A 23,995-nucleotide genomic window follows, 5' to 3' on the forward strand; every position below is an offset into this window, starting at 1 on the left:
AGAAAAGGTAAACATGTTAATTATATGGGTGGATAAATGGCTAAGAAATATAAAGCATAACATATTTGTAGAAAGGATAAAAGTCAATATAAGAGCACAATTCTAAAAGAGTTTTAAGAAGATAAAGGTCTGGGAGTTATATGCATAGTTTAAAATGGTTAAAGAAAGCAAATGTGCTTTATAAATGGAGCAACAAAGTTATAGTGAATATTTTTGGTTCAACCAAAATTTGAGTGCAATGTCTAGTTGTGAGTATCTACAATGCAAAGATGTGAAGGCTTCTCAGAAGGTGTAAAGAAAATCACTAAAATATTTCTCATCCTGAAGAATTTTGCAATGTGTTATTCCTTAAAATTCACAATGCTGTCATCGTAGCTTTCTATTGTCTTCATTCTCAAATTCTTATTTTTATCTTCCCTATAAACCATAAATTTCCTTGGAACTGCTTCTTTTTGCACTACAGCAGAAACACAGTTCACTCAAGTTGAGATTTTATCACAGGGAGTTGAGTTTGAAGTACAGCAGGAACAGCTCTAACAAAATCCTTGACAATTGTTATTCCTTTTTTGGAATGCAAATTTCTGATGCTAGATTTTCATTGAATGGTGTTTAAGGAAAAATGACAGATCTAACATGATGCCATAATGCTGCAATAGAATTATGTATCATCATATTCTTAGATTTAAAAGCTCTTGTTCCTTGAATGGGTTTCCTTTCCTCCAATTTTTTTCTCACTTATTTATTGATGCAGAAATATTTCCCAGCAGATCATGTTGACACATGTTCTGGAATCAGCCATTTCAAAGATCGCCAACATTTTTACATACTGTTTACCAGGTTAAAAATTGCCGATGAAATGAAGGGCTCAAGCTCAAAACATCAGTTAAGTATTTTTTTTAACCTTTGCTATATAAAGGACACCTTGCACTGTGTTTTTACAGCACTTAAAGGGAAGTTAGATCCTTCATAAGAATTTAGTTTAGATGGCTTGTCATCATTTAGGTTGCTGCACACAATACCAATATTTGACTGAACACAGCAGAAAAGGTGAATCTATTTATAGATTGGCCACTGACTTCTTGAAATGCTTCCAATCAATGGAACAAAAAAAAGTGGAAATTGGGTTTGCTTACACATAGTGTTTTTCTCTGATTACACAGGCTGGTTAAAAGACATTTCTCACAGGAAATCAAGGTAAATGAACAACTACTCAACAATACTATGAATTATAGTTTTTAACTTTTATTTCTTGAACTTCTTGAGACAAGTATGGCTTAATTTAATCTTGTATCTTAACTACTTTGCTTAATACAATCATCTGTTGCAAATTAAACCTTGAGAACATAAAACGTCAGTTTTGTGTACAGTCTCACCTCGGGATGGTTGAATGCACAAACATTTGAACTTACTGTTGCTATGTTAGACATAGGTCTGACTCCATATGAAAGAAACACAGGCTCTCCTAAATGCAGGAAGAATATTATTGCTCTGGAGGGCATGTGACAAGCAACCAGTATGATTACAGGTCTCAGGAGGAGCTCATCTTCAGAAGAATGTGGAAGGAGGCTAGGTTTGTTCTCTTTTGCAACAAAAAGAAGATGGAGTAGAATTGACTGAAATGTTTAGGATTATAAAATTAAGTTTCTACTTCTTTCCTGAAGATTTCACAGCCAATAGGGACAACTAATAAATAAAGCTCTGATCAGAATAAGTATATGTTTGTGAAATGTGTTTTACACAATTTCAGAAAGTTGCCAGAGAAGCTTATTAAAGAGAACACTAGAAATGACTGTGAAAGGGAATTACATATGAAATATATGAATAACATGAATTTTTACAGAAAATCAATGCCTGTGATTAATGCAATAAAAGGATGATACAAGGACATGGAGGACAATTGATGCTGAGGAACAATACTTTTAAGCTGATTCACTCCTTGATAAACTCCTTGATAAATCACCCACAATGTTTAATTATCCTTTATGCTCCCATCATATTAACATACAAATTAAGAGCAGAATTAGACCACTTTGCCTCTCAAGCCTGCTCTGCCACTTTAGCAAATCATGAGTGATCTAACTGTAACCTCAACTCCATATTGCTATCTGCCCACAGTGACATGAGACCTTCTTGCTTGTCAAGTGGCTTTCTATCTCTGCCTTCAAAGTATTCCCTCTGCAGTTTATTCACCAAAATTCTTTCAAAATTAGTACATCAATTTTAGAAGAATAAAAATCTGAGAAGCTTCAAAAACAGAGAAATATGATTGACAGAAGTTTTTATTCAGGGATCAAAAATGGATTCTTGTGCATGCTTATGGAGTGAATTAAACAAGATGTTATATTACTGAAGGCAACAGAAGATAAGCAGAAAAGGTCGATTATGGCATTATTGATGTCTGCATTGACATTTTGAAGCTGAAGGTTCCTCCCAACAGTCTCTGAGCAAAGCTGCACATGTGTAAAGTGTCAGAATGGATCCATTAACTCACCTTGCCACTAGTGCTATTTGAAATGATCATCAACTATTCATTGTTTAATTGCTGGTTGATCTCCTTTGACCTGCTGATACATGTTAAAGTTGCTCATCTTGGGCTCTTGGCAGAGGTGAAGGTAATGCAGTATGAAACTTTACTGTGTACTGATAAAAAGGTATCCAAAGGTATGTTTGCAATGTGACCATAATGGTAGGAAATTTACATGTTTGGACCAATAACATAAGTAATTTCCATCCCTGACTACATGGCATGTTTGGCCAAATCAGAGGACTTTTTGTTCATTTCAAAGATTCTACTAATCCATTTGCTAGCTACCAGGATGCAGCAAATCTAGGAGAGTGAACAGAGGGCAGGCAGACCATAAGGAAGTGTGCTAGAATGGGGAGGAGGTGGAGACATAAAATTCACAGAGGATTCAAAGAGTAGTTCCTCTTTCTGAACCTCTGCATGGAGCAATGTGTGGAATGTTCTTGCTAATAATAATGGCATCCACACTGAATTTTGTCATGACATGCCCTAATTCACCATCCAGAACATTAGCTCGATGAAAGGCCTCTTATATGGAAAGAGTGAAGAGCACTGTAAAGGGCACGAGAACAGCATCAGCCCCAGGGCCCAATGGAATTTCATATAAGAACACCCTGTCATCCTGAAGTTCCTCTGGAACTTGAAGAGAGTAGCATAGGGGAGAGGAATCATACCTAAGGCATGGCGGAGAGCAGGAGGTTCCTAAAGAAAAGAACTCCTCAACCATCAGTCAATTCCGACAGATCAGTCTTATGAACGTGGAAGGAAAGATTTTCTTCAATGTCAAGGCTTAATGACTTTCTACGTACCTGGTGAACACTGTTTGTTGATACATTAGTGCAGAAAGCAGGAGTATGGGGATTCTCAGGATGTTTAGAACACACTAGCTTCATCTGGAACCAAATAAACAGCCAAGAGGGAAAAAAAAGATTTGTACATAGTTCTGTGGTAAATCACTGTGTAATTATCTGGTCAAGCATACCTATTGGCCAGTTGTATCTGTGGTCCCTCCCCACAGGGTCCTGTATAAAGGTGGCTGTTCCACAGCCCCCTGCAACTCAGTGCAGGACAGCCAAACAGTAAGGATATGCTATGTTCTCAAGTTAATTAAAACCTATTGGTTTCTCCACAATAGACTCCTAAATGACTGATGATGCATCAATTTAATTCACTTGGTTTTCTGCAATGGAGCAGATCTTCAAACCAGAAAAACTGGAAATCGACCTTTAATCGCCTGAGGCATCTACCAGCTTTGAACTCTAACTACCGGATTTTGAGGCATTCCTGCAGGCCTTCTCTACCATTGAGCAATCAGAGACTGACAAACTGCAAATACTGCACTCCTGGGTTGGCACCCTGGTGTACTCCGTGATCAGGGACGCCACAATGTACGAGGAGACCATGGATATCCTGAAAGGGCAATACCTGCGTAAGATCAACGTTGTCTATGCTAGATACCTTCTTTTGACTCAAACAACAACCCGGTGAAACATCGAATATCTTCAGGCCCTGAGACCACTTGGAAGGGCCTGCGAATGCAAGGCCATGTCCATCGTGGAGTATACAGAAGACCTGATCTGGGATGTCTACGTTACGGGGATCAGGTAGAATTACATGCGACAGAGGCTTTTGGAGCAAGGGGAATTCAGCCTGTGGAGAGCAGTCAAGCTGGCAGGTACACTGGAGGTGGCTCTCCAGAACATGGAGGCCTACTCGACTGAAAACGTGGACAACTCATGGTCACTCCAGTCGCAGCCATCCTGGGATGCACCACCACCCCTCCACTCCACTAATGACTAGACTACAGCAGCAGTGCTCCGCGAAACCCTCCAATGCTCTCAACCCATTCTGGTAACCACTCAACAGCAGCTGCGGTGTTCAGGGAACACCTAAAGTGCTACTTGTGCTGCCTGGGCAAGCTCCAACTGTTGGAAGCAGGGCCATTACTCATTTCCAGCAGCGCTGCATGCAGATCATGGGGGCCATCTTCCGCAACACTGCTATCACCCAGGGCCAGCTGCACCATGTGCGATCCACAGGGGCCACCATCTTGGACATCACCTTCAGGACCCAGCTGTGCCGCATCTGGGCCGCTGTCTTCCAGATCTGGCAACACTGCGTGCGGGCCCTGGGGTCTGCCATCTTGGATGCTGTCTCCTTCTACAGCGGCAATGTGCAGTGACCCGACCATAGCCTCTATCACCCTCAACCAGGACAGTCTGCACCAACTCGTCAGGTTGATGATGAACATTAAGGCAAATGGCCACATGACGAAATTGTTTGTTTAATAGTGGGAGCATGGAGAGTTTTATACATCCGGACACGGTGCAGAGCCTCATATACTGCCAGTGAACCAGAAGGTCTTCCTGGCATCAAAGTCATTTACAGCAGATGTTTGGGGTTTCTGTATTGTGTCTTTAACCGTGCAGGGTACTGTATATGACACCTTTAGGCTAATGGTAATGTCACAGCACTGCACTGCTGTTCTGTTAGGGCTTGATTTTCAATGTCATCTTAAAAGCATGATGATGGCATTTGATGGGCCCCATGCACCCCTCACCATTTGTAATCTGCAATTCGATAGCCAACCCCTCCACCGTACACGTCCACCAACCTAACCACTCACCTTCAGGCCCTCCACACTTAAGTTCCCCACTCCATCGCTATTCGCCAACCTCACACCTGATTGCAAACCCGTCACCACTAAAATCTACAGGGACAGGACTTTCATCTGGGTGGAGGCACAGTGCTTACTTAAGGAAGGGGTTATTGAATCCAGCAACAGCCCTTGGAGAGTGCAAGTAGTGGTAGTACAGAACAGGGAATAGAATGGCCATCGACTACAGTCAGACCATCAATAGATACACTCAAATGGATGCATACCCCCTTCCGCGAATTGCCAACATGGTCAACCAAATTGCCCAGTATTGGGTCTTCTCGACCATTGACCTAAAGTCAGCATATCACCAGCTACCCGTCTGCCCAGAGGTCCACCAGTATAGGGTGTCTGAAGTGGATGGCCACCTCTATCACTTCCTGTGGATCCCCTTTGGCGTCACGAGCGGCGTCTCAGTCTTCCAAGTACAAGTCTTCCAACTTGTACAAGTACAAGTTGCAGGCCGTTTTCCCATATCTCGACAATGTCACCATCTGTGGCCTCGATCTACAGGACCATGATGCCAATCTCCAGATATTTTTCGAGACATCAAAGGTCCTTAATCTGACATACAACAAGGCCTAGTCTGTGTCTACACAACTCGCATAGCCATCCTCGGCTGTGTTGTGGAGAATGGTGTAATTGGCCTGGACCCAGACCCATGCGACAACTCCTGGAGCTTCTGCTCCCACACAGCCTCAAGGAACTGAAGAGGTGTCTTGGGTTTTTCTCCTATTATGTTCAGTGGGTCCTCATTTATGCGGACAAGGCCAGCCCCTTTATCAAAGCAATGTACTTCCCCTGACAGAGGAGGCTTGTGCATCCTTCAGCCACATCAAGTCTGACATCACCAAGACTACGAATAATGCTGCGTACGAATCCACCCCTTTTAAGGTAGAAAGCGACACATCAGACTTACCCTGGCAGCCACCCTTAATTAGGCTGGTAGGCCCGTAGCATTTTTTTCACACACCCTGCAGGGCCCCAAAATTTGACATTCCTTAGTCGAAAAAGAGGCTCAAGCCATTGTCGAGGCAGTGCGGCACTAGTACCATTACCTGGCCAGTAAAAGATTCACCTTACTGACTGATCAATGCGCTGTTGCGTTCATGTTTAAAAATCAAAAATGATAAAATACTGTGGTGGAGAATAGAATTATCCACCTATAACTATGATATCCTGTACTGGCCGGGGAAACTTAATGAGCCACCAGACGTCCTGTCCCGTGGGACTTGTGCCAGCACCCAGATTGACCGACTGCAAAACCTCCATCATAATCTCTGTCATCCTGAAGTCACCAGGTTCTTTCACTTCATCAAAGCACAAAACTCCATTGACGAGATTAGGACTATGACAAAGAACTGCCAGGTCTGTGCTGAGTGCAAGCTGCACTTCTATCAGCCAGCCACGCCCCTTCAAGCAACTCAGTGTTGATCTTAAAGGACCCCGCCCTCCAACGACTGTAACATACACTTCCTTAACATCATCGACGAATACTCCCACTTTCCATTTGCCATCCCCTGCTCAGACATGACCGCTGCCTTAGTCACCAAGGCCCTGTGCAGCCTCTTCGCTCTATTTGGCTTCCCCAGTTAGATCCACAGCGACCGGGGGCCTTCCGTTATGAGTGACGAGCTGTGCCAGTACTTGTTGGCCAGAGGCATTGCCACAAGCAGGACCACCAGTTACAACCCACGGGATAACAAGCAAGTGGAGAGCGAGAATGCTACGGTTTGGAAGACAGTCCTTTTGGCCTTGCGGTCAAAGGGCCTCCCAGTCTCCCATTGGCAGGAAGTCCTCCCAGAGGCCCTCCACTATATCAGATCCCTGCTGTGGACTGCCACCAGTGCTGCACCACACAAACATATGTTTTCCTTTTTTGGGAAATCTGCGACAGGGACCAGGGACGGGGCCTGTCCTGCTCCGGAGGCATGTGAGGAACCATAGGTCTGACCAATTGGTTGAAAGGGTCCACCTTCTCCTTGCCAACCCCCCAATATGCCTACGTGGCATATCTGGATGGACACGAGGACATCATTTCCATTAGGGACTTGGCTCCCTCAGTGGCCCTGGAAACCGCTGCTAATCACCCCACACCCTCCTCACCGCTGGATGCCCATGATGCCCCCAAGCTCTAATATCCTGCCTCCGTCCTGAGGAAAGGAACACTAGGCACAGTGACTACTCGTCAGCACAATACTGATGGATACGAACAGGTGCCCGAGACTGTCCAGGACTCTACTGCTGCACCACAGCCGTAACCAGTTCTATGACGGTCCCAGCGAATGACCAGACTGCCTGATAGGCTGAACTTAGGACTTCCAAATTATAAACTTGTAACTTTGTAAGTTCCACTTCACCCTACGGGATTCTTTTTGAAAACAAGGGATGAATGGGGTAAACCATTGTAATGTATAATTATAATGTATAATTATCTGGCCAAGCCAGTTGTACATGTGGCCCCTCCCCACAGAATCCTGTATAAAGGTGGCTGCTCCCCACAACTCCCTGAAACTCAGTGCAGGACAGCTGAACAGTAAGGATTTGCTATCTTCTCAAGTGAATTAAAGCCTATTTGGTTTCTCCACAATAGTTTCCTGAATGATTGATGGTTGATATTTCGATCCAGCTACCATGCATCGCATCCAAGCATATTTTCAGGATCTCCAGTTCTCTATTACAACTCAGGAATACACTACTACTCGACAGCATCTGGAAATAGGCATTATGGCAGGTTGCACTATCTCTCTACTTGCTTTCACCATAGCAAAGGAGCTCATCATCAGTGCATCACATAGGAGGGGAGTGCCTGAAGAGTGGGATACGTTCTCTTCCAATAAGAGCATACATGGATGACATGACATTAACAAAACAAAGGCCTGCATTAAACGTCTTCTTGATAAGCTTCATAGCAACATCAAATGGGCACAAATAAAATTCAAACAGTATTTCCATTGTCAAGGGCAGGTTTGCAGAAGGTTTGCATTAATGAAGAACTAATACCAACTATCGTGGAGAAGCCAATCAAAAGCCTCGGATGTTGGTATAATGCAGTGGTTTTCAAACTGCCCCCCCCCCCAAACTCACATTCCACTTTAAGTATTCCCTATGCTATAAGTGCTCTGTATTAGTGAGGGATTGCTTAAGGTGGTATGTAAGTGGGAAGGGAAGGTTGACAACCACTGTTCTAGACCCAATTGTTACTGAAATATTTTGCTTGAGAAAAATTGTCATTGGCCCATGTCCTTTGGAGTTATGAAACCATGAACATAACAAATCAATTAGGTACGATTAAAACAGTGGTTTTCAAACTTTTTCTTTCCACTCACACACCACCCAAAGCAATCCCTTTCTAATCACAGAGCACTTACGGCATAGGGATTGCTTCAGGTGGAAAGTGAGTTTAGGGGGGCAGTTTGAAAACTACTAGTATAATGCAACCCTAAAGGACACTGAGCAGGTTGACCAACTCAGGCAGGATTTCCTCAGTGGCCTTAAATAAATTATCGACACTGCTCTCCCAGGGAAGGTAAAGGTGCGGTGTCTCCAGTTCGGCCTGCTATCACAACTCATGACTCATGTGGCCATTAATAATATATGAAGCAGCTCTATCAAATGTTGGGAAAATGGAGAGACTGATAAACTAACAAACGAGGAAGTGGCTTGAGCTACCCGAGATGTCTTAGTAGAGTAGGGCTTTATGGGGATGGAATCCTGTGGTGGCCATGGTCTAGCCTTGTGGAGGAATACAAATGTGCCAAAGTGAGGCTGGAGATGACGCTCAGAGAATTATGGGACCTGTGCATAAGAGCTGCTGCCCCAGCCTTATCAACAGGCACAAAATGGACGTCAGCTGCAGCAGTACTGAAAGCAATATCAGCACTCCGATATCAGGACATAGTGGGTTATGTGCAACAAGGAAGAGTGGGCTTTGGCTTAGAAATAACGAAACCCACCTGGCAGAAAGCAAGTCCATCAGATCATCGGCAGCTGGTGGTGGAGGAATGCACTGACAAGGAGAAGCAATCAGGTTTGCCAAAACAACCAAAACAAGAGCAATGGACAAGAAGGAAGGGCATTGAAAGGAGGAGGCTAACCTGGAAGGACCTGTGGAATAAGGAGTCAAATAGAACAAGCTTTATCATTAGAGCCACATATGATGTCCTGCCCTCTCCCACAAACCTAAATCTTTGTTTGGGAGAGGAGTCAGCATGTCCCCTCAAGCATAATTTGGTTGGGTGCAATGTCAGTCTCACCCAAGGTCGATATACCCAGCAACACAATCAAGTATTGGGATGTCTAGCAGTTGAACTCAAAGAAAAAATACCTGCTGTCACATACCCAAAACTCAAATGCCCTCCCATACCTCATACTTTTCATCTGGGAGGGAATAAGTCACAGGACCCACTCCTTCTCATTCTGAGATATAGGCCAACTGAGCACAGCCAGAGACTGGAAATTGCTTGTAGACTGCAGCCAGCGTCTCATCTTTCCACCGGAAATTACCAGTACCTATCTGAGATCAGATCTGGTGTTCTGGCCCAGGTCTCAGCACATTATCCCGTATGGGAGGTAAATCAGGAAGGTTCAGATGCTCAGATTCATGGTGAAGAAGTGAACTGAATTCGACAATGGTTGAATGGGAGAAGCCAGAGTAGGGGTGGATATTTGCATATCAGATTGGAAACCTGTGATTAGTGGTGTCCCTCAGGGATCAGTACTGGGACTATTGTTTTCATCTATATCAGTGATATGGATGATAATGAGGTAAATTGGATCAGCAAGTTGGCAGATGAAGATTCAAAATTAAAGTTTCAATTTATTGCCATGTAATATAAACAGTGTCATATTACTCGAAAATGCTTTTGTCTGCTGTAAGGCAGACAGATTTTGTCATCAGCAGAAATTGCCTAAAGTGCCTCTTGCACTCAGAGAAAGAGAAGCAAAAGAGAGTTCTCCCCAGAGTTACTGAGTGTCCGTGGATTCGCTTCCAGCACTCCTGCAATCTCTACATCCACACAGAGTCCAGTCCAAACCATCAGCAACCCGAGCTCCAGATTCAAACCTCCGATATGATTAGGAACCCTCCAGCAACCTCTCGCATCCTGGTTCCGATACATTGCTCCATGCAGAGGTTCACTCTTTCTATGTAGGAGTTGTCTCGTCCAGCTGATGTTCTGATTGGTGAATTTTGGCATGTCAGGGGGGATATTAATTGCATCATTCCTCAGGCTATCTGCATGGGTCTTCCTCAAGTTCCCTCATTGGCACTCTGAGTGTTCCACTCTTTTCAAAAAGGAAAATACCTTTGATAAACTTGAGGACCTTTGTAGAAGTTCACTGTTGCCCGATATTTCTTTCTATGCTGCCTTCTCAGGCCCTCTGCTCTTTACAGAATGGCATATAACACATTGATTCCTCCCTTTTCCTCCTCTGACGCCTTCCTCTATTGTTTCCTCAGTTGCCGTCTTTCTCTTACAAGTCTCTCGATTTCCCATTGCTTTCTTGATCTGTATCCTCTTTTTCTGTTCCCTCACTCCATATCTCTTTGCCCCAATACTGTATATGATGTTTCTCATCTTTTTCAGTTTCTTTTCCACAGATCCCTTAATCCCCTCTAGTAAGTGAACAAGATCTGTGTTAATTGACTTCCATTCTTGTCTCTTGCAGGACTTGGGTCACATATTTCTAGTTTGCACCTGTTGAGCTTCCTTTCAATTGCTGGTTTTGGCTGGTTAGACTCAGGACTCCTAGTTGTTGCTGGGTCTGCAATTGTTTGAGATATTGATATTGTGTTTGAGATATTGATACCCTGTGGACTTCATTTGACTGATTTGACTTACTTCTTTAAAACCAGTCAATGTGAGGCCCCTCATTAAGTTCTGTCAAGCACTTTTTCTTGCCTTGATGGATCTTAAGGCCTCTCTCCAAGTTTACCTTCGTCCAGCCACAGATGCAACTCTGGCATTTCTGTCCTCCCTGAGTGGCTTATCTATCAGTTCCAATACTGATCATCTGGCTCATGGTAATTTCCGTTACTAAGCCTTTTTGCCATTGAGTCATCTTGTGCCCCTGCTCTCGCTGACTCCAGGGGTAGTCTTCATTTTGCCACTTTCATAGCCATTATTGAGTGGATGCAATACTCTGTAAAGCAATTAATAGGTGCACAGTAATTACACATCCTGTACCCATATTTAAGTGTATCAAACTTAAAAGTTCCCATGTCTATTTCTGGTGAAACTTTAGAAGCTTCATGATTTCTTTCCCATAATAAGCACATATGACCTGAACACCATTGAATCTCTGCACAAAATCTTCAAATTAAATAAGAAAGTGAATCACTAAATGTATATATTATGTATATACTATTTTCTGTCACATAAAAACAAAGATCAGACATTTCTGAATACAAGAGCAGTTTAAAATGAATCAATTTTTCAAGGTGGTTTCATTCATCTTGCAGTACTTCTCATCTTCTTTTGTGTCTTTATTGCTCCACCTCTATTATATTCTGCCCATCTTTCTCTAGTTGTCATTATTCAGTGCCCATCAACAGATAAAATATATTTAGGAAAAACCTATCAGGTACACTGGACACCAGATAATAGAGGTGATGACTACTGCGAGCAAAAGACAATTGATACTGATAATGTCAGAGGGTATATCTAAAAGGATCTGTACCCTCCATCTCCTTTGCCCTTTTTTTCTCATAATGGTAGAATATGGAATAACTTGGACATTTCTGATACATGTCAAGCAGTGAGACAACTATACATAGCAGCTCCTGAGAAACAAGCTGTGGCAGCAGAGATAGCTGTGTCTGTTCATTTACATTTCAAGAGGTTATGGAAGACATATTAAAGTGATGACCTGAATTTAAATATTTTAAATGGAGTAAACTATCATAATTTTGGAAATCTTTCATTTTGTACTTCATTTTCATTTGTGAAAATATGTTTTATTTAATCATAGTATCCTTAACAAAGGCTTCTTCACTACGTTTTGTTTTAGGATGTGTTGCTCCTTTTGTAATGACTGGAAATGAATTCTAAAAATTTTTTTTTGTGTGTGTGTACTCTGCCCCTATTTACTTTCCTCAATTAGAAAGACATCATGGAATGACATGGAGGAAATTAGTCCAAGCATTATAAAAATGTTACTTTTATTGTCTTTCTCATGGCGACTGCATGTAGACACATAACACAGATTCTGCCAAAGAAGTGAAAATAATATTTCATGAGTTTTATTTCAAACATAAGCTCTTGGCTTCCAGAATAGAGTTTAATGGTCTTCTTTTATTCCTTCCAATATCTCCTCTCCAAAATGTCCAGATTTTTTACCACAAGAAGTGGGCACTCAGATAATTTACCCATGTGGTCACTTTACAAATATTACTCGAGAGAAGAGACAGAGTTTTCAACTTGCACAGCTGATCAATGGATATTGAAGTGTTAGAATTCAATTAACAGCAATAACATTAAATATCAAGGGTAGCTGGTTTTAAAAAAAATATTTTGTTTTAATTTTCATAGACTCATCAAACATTATAATCTTTTTTAACATTCATGTAACATATAGTCTGTATTAATCCCCCCAACCCTCTAACAACTGAAAGTACCATCAATTGCCTCAATGGCAAATGAAAATCACCCCATAAGTTTCCACTTCCTCTTTCATCCCAAGTTTATCTTTAACCCCCCCCCCCCACCAATAACCAAGCTATTGGTGCCAATCCCCCACCATTTTAAGGCGAGGCCAATGCACCCATCTACCACTTGTACCTCCCTCCTTTTCCTTGAACTCCCCATATTCATTTTTACTTCTAATATACATTCATATTTAAATATTAACATGATTGGAAAAAAAACTCATATCCCCTCATATTCCTCACAATTACAATATTTACAGTCCATTTTTCCCCTGATTCCCTCTTTCCACCTTATTTACATTTACATTTAATCCTGAATTGGTGGCAGGGTTCTTACAAAGTCCATGGCCTCCCTTGAATCCTTAAAAAGATTTTTTCCCATCCCGTCATTACTATATTTAGCGTTGCTGAGTGAAGGAGGGTAAACTCGATTCCTTTTTGTTTATGGCTCTTTTTAACCAGGTCAAATTCCTCCTGCATTTCAATAGCGCCATGCCTATGTCTGGGTAGAATAAAATCTTATCCCCCTCACATTCCACCGACCCCTTCTAACCTTCGCACCCACTGCTGCCGCACATAAAATCTTCTCTATATCCTGATAGTGAAGGAGCCTTACCAGGATAGAACGTGGCCATTGGTTTGTTCCTGGGTGGAGGCATACGAGAGACCGGTGGGCTCATTCTATTCTTAGATTATTTCCAATTTGTTCCCTCCCTAGAATATCTGGGATCCACTTGTTTTGGAACTTCACCATGTCTCTCCCCTCTTTATCCTCCTTCACCCCCATAATTTTAACCATATTCTTCCTGCTGATGTTTTCTAAGGTATCTATCTTCTTCCACATCCTTAACCCTATCCCTTTTCCACACATTTATTTTGTTCTCTTATCCAATCTTTCTTCCACTCTCTCAATTCTCTCTTCCATTTCAGATACCCTTTCTGTCAGATTTTCCAGCCTTTCTTTGATTGCCCCCTGCCCTGCCACCAGTCTTCAAAGCTCTTTTTATCTGGCCAATGGCCTCCAGTATCTCTCTGACAAAAGGCATCAGACCCTCTGACCCCTTTATCTGTCTTTCACCTCCCAGTAATGTCCTTCTTTTACTCCCTCATTCTTCCTCTTCTTCCTCCTTCAAGTCCTCGCTTTACAACTCCTCCATGTCACTTTCTAACTCCAGGCTGTCCTGCCACACTATTTTCCCTCCAAATCCCGTCTGGCTGCACTGCTCCTGAAGTCCTCCAGGCCCAACACCTCAATACCTTCTGATGCCTTGGACCTGACCTCTTCACGCCCACCGTTTGGGATGGCCTTACCAGGTAAGTCCTTGTCTTCAACTTTATTTTTTCTTCCAGCCTGCGGGGTCTTTCTCTCTGCTGCTGCCAGCATCGCTGCTGTCTCCACCTCGACTTAACTCCCCCAGCTTCAGGTCCCTGAATCTCCCGCACCCGACGCTTCAGTCATGTCCTTCCCCCAGCCCCCTCGAGATCCAACCTTATCGGGGCCATCCTCTCTCTCTTTCCCGGGTGAGTCCCATTCCCTTGGGAAGCTTTGGGGCTCAGTTGGCACTGCCATCACTGTCGACATCCCACTAGACCTTGGGTTGGCCTCTTCATCTCCACCACGCATTGAGTATCTTCCTCCATCCTGTCTCTTTGTTCTTTTTCCCATCTTTTTTCTTTCCCTCCTCACTCTTTGTTCTATTAGTATTCTTTATTGTCTTCTTTCTTTTTGGAGTCTTTTTATTTTAGGGGATCTTCTTGTATCTATCCTTTATTTTCTTTTCCTTGGGGAGCTCTTGGATCATCCTTCAGGCCCCTCGTTGCTATCTTGGATCTCCAAGGATAGCTGGTTTGACTTTCTTATCACATAATACAGGTGTATTTTGCAATATTTAAAAGGATCAAGGAAAACTCTTTCATAAGTCAAAGTTTATTTCTTTGGACTATGGAATAATAAATAGATTAGCCCCTTAAAATTAGGCCTAGTGATTGTGATGGTCTCAATCCGGGATCTGGCGCCCCTCTGATCACCATTGACCACCAACAGACACTTTCCCCCACTGCTTTCTTAGGGGTCCCTGAGCCTGTGGATGACCACACGCCACCAATGGCTACTGTTGTCACCTATGATACACCAGCACCACACTCTCTTACCCCCTCACCTGACCCCTCCACCACATGAACTGTAACTGGTGATAACAGGCCAACCCCACAAGCTACTCAGGATGCTATGATGGCACCCCAATCATTACCATATCGTTCGCTGCTGCAGAGGAGATCCCCTGACAGACCTAATCTGTAAAATGTATAATATGTATATTTGTTTCATCTTCTTTTCTCACCCCGCAGGACTCTTCTTAAAAAGGAGGGGTGAATGTGGTAAACCACCGTTATGCTCTGATTGGATGCTGCTGGCTGGACATGCCTTCTGAGACCGATCCTATCCATAGCCCTTTGCATGCTCCCCATTCCACTCTGCCTTGATCAATCAATGAGGTTGATGGCTGATCCAGTCTATAGTTAATAAAAGACTATCAGTTTCACAACTCCAGTCTTTTGTGATTATCGATGGTGCATCAGATACTTTGACTACATCTCTTCACACCCTGTCCCCTGTAAGGATTCCATTCCCTTCTCTCAATTACTCCATCTCCATCACATCTGCTCCCAGGACGAGGACTTTTATGCTAGATCATCAGAGATGTCCTCCTTCTAACAACGTGGCTTTCCTTCTACCACCATCAACTCGGCGCTCACCTAGATATCCTCCATTTTCTGCACATCTACCCTGGCCCCCTCCACCCCCATCTGCAACAAGGGCAGGATTTCCCTTGTCCTCAACTACTACTCTACCAGCCTTCACATTCAACATATCATTCTCTGCCATTACTGCCACCTACTATGTGATCCCACCACCAGACATATCTTCCCTTCTCCTCCCCTCTCAACCTTCCACAAGGACCACTCCCTCTGACTTCTTCATCCACTCCTCCCTTTCCTCCAATCGCCCTCTTGGTACCTACCCCTATGACTGCAGGAGGTGCTACACACGCCCACACTTCCTCCGTCGCCACCATTTGGGGCCTCCAACAGTCCTTTCAAGTGAAGCAACACCTCACTTGTGAATCTGCAGGGTCATCTACTGCATCGCATTATAGTCTCCTCTACATCGGAGAGACAGGACGCAGACTGAGAGATTGCTTCGTTGAGCAACTCAGCTCTGTCTGCTGCAATAGTGGGGATTTCCCAGTGGCCACCCATTTCAATTTCCCATCCCATTCCCTTGCTGGCATGTCTGTCTAGGATTTAATGCATTGCCAAATTAAGACCATCTGCAAACTGGAGAACAACAACTCATATTCCATCTGGGCACTCTCCAATTGGATGGCATTAACATCGTCTTCGGTTTCCATTCACCTTCCCCCCCCCCCCCCCCCACCCCACCCTCTTTCCCTATGTCTTCCTTTTCTCTAGCTCTGCTTCCACAGAGGCCCAAACAAACCCCTCCCTCCCCCAGTCAATTTTCATCTTTCTTCGTTCCTGTATCCCATCCATATCCAATTAACACATTTTGTCTGTTGCTCTGTACCCCTCCCGCTGCCCATTCTTCCCTCCCCAGCTTTTTTATTCCAGACACTTTCTAGTATTTAATAAATGCTCAACATGTGAATAAAGAGCAACAGCTTGGGCCTTTCACACCAAAAAGGCAGCACTGATGTCATATTAGCATTGCATGCCAATTAATGACTTGATTTGCTGGACTCAATTTTTCTGCAAGTAGATGTATAGGGTTTACACTTTTATTAACATGGCATCTGCAAGATTCACTGCATAAATGTGCAAGTAACATGCACTATTCATTGCAATGTCATGCCATAGTTCTTTTACATTAGCCAATACAGATCTTAGATCTGTTTTAACACCTCTAAAAAAGCCCAGAGCTCAATCCAATTGACACATTAAATAGAACACTGGAGAATGCCCCAGCAAAATGGTGTGCTTTGTAAAATACAGCGAGAATATGGAATTGGAAGCTAAAGGAATATTTCCATATAGTCACACCACATTGCTTCCTTACTTCTTCTTGTTCTTCCCAATTATTGGACTTCATCTGAGAACTGCTGCCAGCAATGTAAACTTGAAACACTCTTTCCCTGAGGCTACTCCACAGATATCCCCAGCTTTTCAATCTGATGAAAATTAAAACAGAAGCTCAATTTATGCATTTGTGGACCAATCCAGTTTCTAGGCCTTTATCTTCTGAAGAGTAGACATTCATCAGAGGAAGTAGCATGAAACAGAAATCACTGCATTAATCACCTTGAAATGGAATTGAGGATGATTTTCTATCTCCCTTTTTGTTTCATCTGATTAATGTTATTCTAAGATTATTTCAAATTTATGCTATTTCTCCTCTCAAATTACCTGTAAATATGAATTTAAAATATTATAGAACACAATCTCCAATCTAATTTCTATTAACCAATTTTTATTGATTACTATACAATACAAAACTACTTAATAACTATTTTTAATTATCTTCTACCCTCTCCCAAATGTTCACTATTTGTTTCATAAGATTTTATGAATGCAAACCATCCTTAGTAGTTTGTCTAATGGTCATGCTTGTGTGTAAATCAAAAAATGTTAGTGTTCCCATGCAATATGGGCTGGCAGGAAATTATAGGCAAGTCCAAACTTGTAATGATCCATATCAGTAAAACTTTTCTAACTGAGACAGATGCTGGAACTGTGATTGAAATTTGAGATAAATTGAATTACTGTATTAAATGATGTCTTATGGTCATACTAACATTAAACCTACTGACATTTGTTGTTATTCCAGAATTCCACATTAGTAAGGTTTACAATTATGAATCATATCTTCCCAAAATTAATTCATGCTCAAAAGCAAGAGCTAAATTTGATAAGTTCAATGGAAATAAAAATTGAGACATATGAGACTGGTGGCTGATTTTATATTTCACACCACTGCCTAAAATCAATATTATCACAGTTGTATGTATCCAGGTTTTGAGCTGAGTCCATCAGAAGGGATTATCTTGTACACCCAAGTTGCTTTATCCCATATTTATATTTTATATTGTGCTGAGTACAGCTTTGCCCTCCTTGTCTGAACAAGGATATAATTGCCAGAGGGAAGGCAGCTAATATTTACGAGATGGTTTTCCAGAATGTTGGATTTACCTTTTAAAGAGAAATTGAGTAGATTAGATCTATATTCTCCAGAACAGCCATTCTCAATGGGAGTCATATGGCCCCCATTCCAGGGGGCACAGCACATTTAGTGGGGGGGGGGGCGCGCAGACTGAAATCATAAAATATTTTTATGTCTTTCATGTAGTCGGTATGGAAGAAACCAACTAAACTGGACTACTTCATAGGGAAGGGGGACCCACAAACTTTAAGCAGAATCTTAAGGGGGCCATAGCCAAAAAGAAACTGGAAAATGGCTGCTCCAGGATAATGAGGGAAGATCTCATTAGGGCAAAACAGTGGCACAACAGGTTGACTACAGCTTCAGCAACATACATTTAAACCTAGCCTCCAGTTCCATTTTTATGGAATTTGTAATTATGGGTTTTGTCAAGCAACATTCCAAGAATTTGTAATTATAGCTTTTTTCAACCAACATTCCAAGAACATGCTGGTTGGTAGATTAATTGCCCATGTCAATTACTTCAAGTCCTAGTTGATGGTGGGAGAATTGGTGCAGTAGAAGAGAGAATGGGTTGTATGGAAAAAGTAGGCAAATCGAATTGATGGCATTGCTCTGAGTTGCCAGAATGACTAAATATACCAAATGGCCTCTTTCTATATTGCAGAAAATATGCGAATAAAAACAGATTTACAAACTTCTAACAAAGCTGTATGCAGTGAGGATGCTTCCCCATACTGAGGAATCTAGAACCATGGGTAACAGTCTCAGAATAAAGGGCAGGCCATCTGGGATTCAGATGAAGAGAGATTTCTTCAAGCAAAGCAGTTGTGAATTTTTGGTATTCTCTATTCCAGATGACTCAGGGTGCTCAGGCATCAAGTTTATTTAAAATAGAAGTCAAGAGATGCCTCAATATAAAGGAAATAGGGATAGTGATGAGCATTAGCATTGAGATAGATCAGCAATGATCTTTATACATGCTCAAAGGGAGGACCAAATAATCTACTATTTTCAATGTTCATATTTTCAAATTTGTAACCAGACAAGTAATTATCTGAAGTGGTTCTGTTATGGTAGGCTTCATTAGCTTTGTTTTTTTAACAAGAAACATGAGTGAATGGCCAAAGACTATAGAATACGGTCAGAAAAAGTAAAAGGATGTAGAAATTAAGTCAAGAGTTATTTGTTCAATGTCACCACATTTGAATTTTAAAAGCCAATGGGAGTAAGAGGCAGTGAAATCTAAAGGAATGCAAACAAAAAGTTTGAAATCATAATAATAATAATAATAATAAAATAATTCATTTTTGTTTTACATCAATGCATCTTGATTTAACCTATTATTTCAAGATGTATTGAAGTTTTTTTAGAGAGAGAATGGAAGGCAGTACATAGTGAGATCCACTAAATATATAAGGGAGGGCTGTACATGAAGAAGGTTTTTAGCTATTTTAACTTCTCTCGTATTTTTCAATGTTATTGTGTTCTTTGTGTGGTGGTATAAGGTATTACACCACTGTAATAACTGTATGTACTGTCCTGGACCCCCCCTTCATTCCCTCTGACCCCTCCCAGGAGATTTCCTAATAAAGGTCCTGACCCAAGACCTTGACCCCAGATCACGTCCTGCTCAGATCCAGGCCAGATTCTCTCTGAGCCCCAGCTAACGTCTAACCTAATAAAAAACCTTTTGACTCCAATCTACTGCCTTGTGGAGTCACTTGATTGCCCATCACTTTGGTTTTGCTCAATTTTTATATCTTATAGGGGGAGTCACATGATGTGGTGAGAGATTGGACGTGAACTCTCAGCCCTCCTGGAATTTGTTAAAAAAAGGTTTCACGTACAACTTTTTTATAACTTTCTTTGTCTAAATGGTATCTGAACCTATTTAGTAATGGGTTCAAAGAAGAACAGGATGTGCCTGGCAGCCTCTGGAACACGTCAACAGAGGGAAGATATATGGGAGCAAAGGCCCTCACATAGCAAGAAACCTGGAGATGATGTTTCTCTTACTTCTCAATTGGAAATGTCTTTTCCTGGCTCCAGTGCTGCGACGTCAATGGTGTTAGTGACAGAACAAGCTGCAGGGGGAACCTTTGACTCAGCGTGTAGGCACATAATTGTGTGCATGCGCAATTCAACAGATTGACTGCAAAAGTCTGAAGTAATCGAAGAAGAGGACCATCACAAAATGGCGACTCCGATGAGAGTTTGGAAGAATCAACTTTAGCAGAAGAAGTGGAAGAGGCTGCCAGAGCAATGGAGAAGAAAAAGGTAAAGAAAATTAAGTTTAGACATAATGTAGAAGACGTTTTAAGAGCTTTGGATTCAAAACAAAAAAATACAAAGAAGAAACTTGATAATATTTTAAAACTAATGATGAAGATGGAAGGAGCTATAGAATCATTAAATGAAAGAGTTAATGTTGTTGAAGAGAAATATGAAGAAGCAATGGAAAAGTTTGGACAAAGATGTTAGCATTTGGAACCAGGAAAAATTCAGACTTTGGAACAAAATCGATGTTCTAGAAAATGTTAGCTGGAGAAACAATGTTAAAATTGTAGGCCTTAAAGAAGGAATTGAAGGTGCTGACCCTGTTACATATTTTCAAGATTGTCTACCTCGAATTTTGGGACAGGATAAAGTGGGAGAAAACATTGATATAGAGACAGTGCACAGATCACTTATGCCCTCCCCTTTTCCGGAATAGAAGCCCTGTTCCGTGTTGATTAAATGTCTATGATTTCAGGATCGTGAGAAAATTCTTAGAGCAGCGGTCACAGGAACAGAGGAAAGGGGGGAACCGCTCAAATATAAAGGGGGAAAGATTTTCTTCTACCCGGACATCAGCATATTACTTTTGAGACGTAGACGGGAATTTATCCCTATAAAGAATTCTTTGTGGAAAAAGCATTATGACTTTGATTTATGCCATCCTGCCACCCTGCAGATTATGATACTAAATGGTGAAAATAGATTTTTTAATGGATACAAAAGGTGCTATAGACTTTGTTAATCAACTGCTGGACTTTAGGGTTGATAGAACTTAGTAGATGGCAATAATATTATTTTTACATTTGTATGTAATCATTGTAATAGATTGGAAATATTCCTCTTGTAAATAAGAAACTAAATCAATACTTGTACAATGTTAATTTTTGGAGGGGGGTTTGGGGCTCAGGGTTTGACTTCTTCACACCAGATATGTGTTTGTGCGTTAGTCACAACCCATAATATTAAGTTGGGTAGTGTTTTGGGCTTATTTCTCAACACTTATAGGGGGATTTAAGTTTTGTTTTGATTTTATTTTATTTATAGATATGAAAATATCTAAATCTTTCTATTTCTGTATATTCTTCTACTTGATCTTTTTCTATTGAAACTGTCAGCAGATTTGGATCCAGCTGAGGAAGGAAGGGACATTTTGATCTCTAGGGAGAGAGTGTGGATAGATGGGTCAAAGGATAACAGAAATTAACATAATGATAATCTGTAATAATGGTAAATATGGTAAAGTCTGTTAGTATTAATCTTAATGGTTTAAACAACCCTGTGAAAAAGAAAAGAGAACTCTTGTATATTAAGAAAATATACCTTTTTTTCAATTGGTGGATGCACATGAAAATATACTAGTGGCATTTTGAACAAATCAGCAAGAGCAGTGCTCAGAACAAGGATGGCTAGGGGCACCTTAGTTTCAATGAGAGAGATGAATTTAATGGACACCTGGAGGAAATTACATCCAAGACAAAGGGACTACTCCTTTTACTGCAATAAACATGATTCATACTCCAGGATAGATTTATTTTTACTCTCAGGGAATTTGCAGGATAGAATCATGGAAAATGAGTTTAAGGCAAGAGTCCTGTTAGACCATTCTCCTCTATTATTATCATTTGTTATGTCTGATAAACAGGGAATGGTATACAGATGATGTTTCAACCCATTGTTGATGAGAAGATATGAATTTTGTGACTTTATAAGAAGACATATTGGAATCTTTTGTGTGACTAACTGTCATTCTACTGCAATAAATTTACTATATGGGACTCTTTAAAACTTATTTAAGGGGACAAATAATTAGTTATACCTCGAGAATTAAAAAAGAATACATGAGGAAAGTAGATAAATTGGAACAAGAGATACATCATTTGGAGAATGACCTGCAGTTGAAGAGCTCAGAACAGAAACGAAGAGTACTTATTTAATAAAAAGCTTATGAATAGAGAAAACAATAATGAGAATAAAACAAAGGTACCTTGAACTGGGGGAAAGAGCTCACAGGTCTTATTTTGGCAACTAAAAACAGAACAGATTTCAAAAACAATTAATGAAATTGAAACAGAAGCCAATAGAATCTCTTATAAGCCACAGAAAATTAGTGAGGCTTTCAAATCATTCTATTCCAAATTATATAAATCCGAATCTCAAAGAGATATTAATAAAATAAATGATTGTCTGTCACAATTGGTCTTCCTAAATTTGTATCTGGTGAGTAGATGGAACTCAATGCTTCTTTTACTCAATTGGAGATAGAGGAGGTATTAAATTCATCACATGTTAATATATCTCCCAGCACGGATGGTTTTCCATTGGAATTTTATAAAGAATTCAAGGATTTGTTATTGCCTCTTTTTATGGAGTTTCTGAATCATGCAGTTGGATCACATACCTTGCTGCATTCTTTTTCAAAAGCAAAAATAATGGTATTTCCCAAAAAGGATAAAGATCTATTGAAGCCGTCATCATATAGACTGATTTCTTTGTTGAATACAGACTATAAAATACAAGCCAAGGTTTTGGGAAACAAATTGATGAAATTCTTGCCAAAATTGATAAATAAGGATCAAACAAGATTTGTTAGGAAAAGGGAATCAGCAGACAATGTAACCAGATTGCTTAGTATAATTAATTTGGCCCAGGAAAGAGGTGATTTAAGTGTGGCAGTAGCCTTGGATGTGGAAAAAGGTTTTTATAGTTTGGGGTTGGATTTTTAAAAATTTAAATTACCAGAGAAATTTGGATTAGGTCAAAACTTTATAAACTGGATTTGAGCCCTATATAATGAACCTAAGGGTAGAGTTGTGACGAACATTCCCACTATCCAGATCTAGCAGACAAGGATGTCCATTTTATCTGGCTCTTTTTGCATTAGCTATAGAAACTTTGTCGGACATTATTTGATGGGATCCAGTCATTAAGGGGTTCTGGGTTGACCAACATGAACATAGGATTAGTCTGTTTGGAGACGATGTATTACTATATCTGACAGAACCGGAAACTTCTTTGCAAAAGTAGCATTTATAACTGGAAAACTATGGGCGGGTTTCTGGGTATAAAATAAATTGGGATAAAAGTAAGGTAATGCCACTAATTGATGGGGATTATACAAATTGTCAAAGAATTATGCAATTTAGATGGTCAAAGAATAGGATTAAGTATTTGGGAATCAAAATGGATAATGACTTGAAAAATTTATATAAAATGAACTACTACCATGCTTAAAAAATTGAAGAAGATTTAAATAAATGGATAACTCTTCCAATAACTTTGATTGGAAGAGTTAACTGTATTAAAATTGATATATTCCCACATGTACATTACCTCGTTCAGACTTTTCCAATACCATTACCACAGAAATGTTTTCAAAATCTGAATAAGTTAGTTAGGAAGTTTCTTTGGAAAGGTAAGTTAGCCAGAGTCTCCATAGAAAAATTAACTTGGAAATACCATATGGGGTGGGGGGGGGGGGGGGTGGTGGGGGGTGGGGAGTGGGGTTCTCAACTCCCAATTTTTAAATATCACTATTGGGCAGCCCAGATAAAATTTGTCACTTCCCTCTTTGGTGGAAGAGACAAGCCTTCATAGGTGGAAATTAAACTGCACAAAGTTAGAGAGAAAGTAGCAGAAGATCTTGTACATAAATGGGATATTAAATCTAATTCTGGTGGAAAGAAAGGACCTTTAACAAAGCATATCTTGAAT

The 23,995-nt window shown here is 40.9% G+C and overlaps 1 long non-coding RNA gene across 1 annotated transcript; it reads left to right on the forward strand.

The window, feature by feature from the left end:
* The first annotated feature begins 794 nt into the window (after window positions 1-794).
* Window positions 795-15,371, forward strand: LOC138762745 (uncharacterized). The gene is made up of 4 exons (XR_011357110.1): window positions 795-882; window positions 1,161-1,194; window positions 13,547-14,142; window positions 15,175-15,371. It is a non-coding gene; the product is annotated as an uncharacterized lncRNA (long non-coding RNA).
* Window positions 15,372-23,995: the final 8,624 nt, after the last annotated feature.

The sequence above is a fragment of the Narcine bancroftii genome, chromosome 5 (assembly GCF_036971445.1).
Source record: "Narcine bancroftii isolate sNarBan1 chromosome 5, sNarBan1.hap1, whole genome shotgun sequence".
Lineage (NCBI taxonomy): Eukaryota > Metazoa > Chordata > Chondrichthyes > Torpediniformes > Narcinidae > Narcine > Narcine bancroftii.